The sequence below is a fragment of the Cyprinodon variegatus genome, unplaced genomic scaffold, assembly GCF_000732505.1.
Source record: "Cyprinodon variegatus isolate N-32 unplaced genomic scaffold, C_variegatus-1.0 Scaffold2553, whole genome shotgun sequence".
NCBI lineage: Eukaryota > Metazoa > Chordata > Actinopteri > Cyprinodontiformes > Cyprinodontidae > Cyprinodon > Cyprinodon variegatus.
Window position 1 is genome coordinate 4,761 of NW_015153006.1, and position 2,872 is coordinate 7,632.

At 40.7% G+C, this 2,872-nt stretch overlaps 1 long non-coding RNA gene across 1 annotated transcript in view; it reads left to right on the top strand.

Moving 5' to 3' along the window:
* Positions 1–2,872, top strand: part of LOC107080943 — an 11,322-nt gene that overhangs the window by 4,278 nt on the left and 4,172 nt on the right. Inside the window, exon 2 of the long non-coding RNA XR_001481003.1 lies at positions 1,564–1,622. This is a non-coding gene — a long non-coding RNA (uncharacterized LOC107080943). The remainder of the gene's footprint in view (positions 1–1,563; positions 1,623–2,872) is intronic.

Here is a 2,872-nt window from a genome sequence, read left to right on the forward strand (position 1 = left end):
TTTTTTTTTTTTTTTTTTTTTTTTTTTTTTTTTGGGGGGGTGAATCGTTTCCTGTTTTCTTGCTTTACTCCATATCAGTTGGTGGCGGTAATGCACAATTCACAAGTCTGCCAACCGCCATAAAATCTCATAAGAAGAAGAAGAACCATGAATATACTTTGAAACAAAAATAAACAATTGCAACCAATAATCCAGAAGTAATTGCTTTGACCTAAACATAAATAGATGAAAACTGCAAGATAATGCTAACACAATAGTAGTGAAGCAAAGTTGCAATCTAATGTTTAAGTTTAAGCATTATACATCAGAATAAAAGAATAAGGGACAGGTGATAAACGCAAACTGAACCACTTTACTACACAACACAGGTTCATTCCACAAACAATTTTTCAGATCTGCAAATGCAGCCTCACACTCTGGAGTCCATTTAATCTTGTTTGGGCCAGATTTACATGTTAAGTCACTAAGAATGGCTGACTTGGTGGAGAAGTTGGGGATTAACCAACGGTACCAGCCAGCTAAACCTAGAAAAGATCTTAGTTTTTTCTTAGTTGTAGGAGGAGGACAAGCAACAAGGTTATCAATCTTACTCTCCTGAGGGCGGATAACCCCACCCCTGATGACGTAACCCAAGTATTCAACCTCAGTCTTTGCAGAGTGATACTTTCCAGGGTTGATGACTAATCCAGCTGTTTTAATTCATTGCAGGACATTTGTCAGGTGCTTCATGTGGTCTTTTCATGTCTCACTGAACACCTTAATGTCATCGATGTAGGCTGCTCCATAACCTTCAGCCTCCTTTTAAAACCAAGTCCATCACCTGTTAGACTGTAGCTTGAGCTCCATTAAGTCCAAAAGGCATAGTCCTAAAACGATAAAGTCCACTCGGAACCCTAAAAGGGGTCAAATCCTGTGAGGACGCTGTTAATGGAACTTGCCACTAACCTTTACAGAGTTCAAGTGTGGTAAGGTACTTAGCACTCCCCAAATGCTCAATAAGTTAATAAACTCTTGGCATTTGATAAGCATCAAAAACAGAGACAGCATTAAGTGATGAAAAATCAACACAAAATATCTGTCTTGAATCATTTTCTTGGGAACAAGCACCATAGGGCTGCACCACTAACCTCTGAAAGGTTCTATGATCCCCATAGCCACCATTTCTACCACATCCTGTTTCAGTGCAGGCATGAGCTTTGCTGGAACTCTGGAGGTTGTATCCCTGATAGGTGGTTGATTAGGGCTGCAAATTATGTCATGCTTTATGAGATGAGTGTAGCTTGGTTTTGTGCTGAAAGTTCATCTTACCACTCTGGAGATGGGTGGCTTACATCTGGCAAAAGCTGTTCCCCACAATTAGATGGAAAGAATTACTCTTGAAGATCTTCTTCGTCGATTACAGCATGGGCCCACAACTGCATTTATGGAACTAGACGGTCAATCAATTTTTCAACATGTTGACATGAAAGACTTGCTGTTTTTTATGGTAATCTGGCATGTTGAACTTGTAAGTAACAGGACCCACCCTTCTGTTTAAGCAACACTTTTTGTCCTTTCTTAAAGGTTCTCCTCCAGGCTGTTTTATCATAGTTCTACTTTTGCCACTGCTGGGCTTCTACTAGGTGAGCTTGTCCCTCATTTTCAACACATACGAGAGTGATGTACACTGTCTTTAATGCCTCTTTGAGGACATCTAGTGGACCCCTGACAGAATGACCATACAAGAGTTGAAAAGGAGAAAACCAAGTAGATGCTTGAGGTACCTCTCTACAAGCAAATAGCAGAAATTGTAACCAATGATCCCAGTCTTTCCCTGAGTCTTTTACAAACTTCTTCAATATGGACTTCAGAGTTTTATTAAACCTTTCAACATGTCTATTGGTTTGAGGATGGTATGGATTTGTTTTGATTGCACTAATTCCCAAAAGTTAATAAATTTCCTTCAATAGTTTAGAAGTAAAGTTTGATCCCTGATCTTTATCAAACAATTAGCTATTTGGCGGGCCTTAATTCCTCTCAATGGGAAAGCTTCAGGGTACCTTCTTGCATAGTCGCACACCACTAGCATGCATCTATGTCCCGAGCTACTTCTCTCCAATGGCCCAACAATGTCCATGCCAACACGAGAGAAGGAAGTGTCTATTATAGGCACAGGAATAAGTGGGGCTCTGTCACCTTTCTTACTCAGAGCTGTCAACCGACACTCAGGACATGATTAGCAGTACAGAACAGTATCTGAAAACTGTTGAGGCAAAAAAAAAAACGATCAGACATTCTGGAGAAGGTTTTCACATATCATTAATGACCCGCCCAAGGAACCGAATGGGCCAACTGTAAAACTATTTCCCTTAAGCTAGTGGGAACCACTAGCTGGTCACCCACTTTGCTACGACGATACCAGCGTAGGCATTCTTTAAAATGTTAACTTCCCGAACTGCCTCTGTAATGAGTGTTGATTCTTGGGAACACTTAGCAAACACAGGTAGTGAAGAGGGGTCCTGCCCAATATTGCTTGAAACCAACCGTAGCTTAATTAAATTCAATTCAGTTTATTTCTATAGCGCCAATTCACAACTTATGTCATCTCAAGGCACTTTACAGTTCAACCAGATCATACAGTCAAATTGATTTAAAGTTTTCTATCTAAGTAAAACCCGTTGATTGCGTTGACTCATTGACTCAAATGCAATCCCTCACACTAAGCATGCTTGTAGTGACAGTGGAGAGGAAAAAACTCCCTTTTAACAGGAAGAAACCTCCAGCAGAACCAGGCTCAGTGTGAGCGGCCATCTGCCGAGGCCGACTGGGGTCAAGGAGATAGAAGCAGAGGTTTAATTCCAGCAACCTTAAAAGCTTTAGGTACATATCCCTG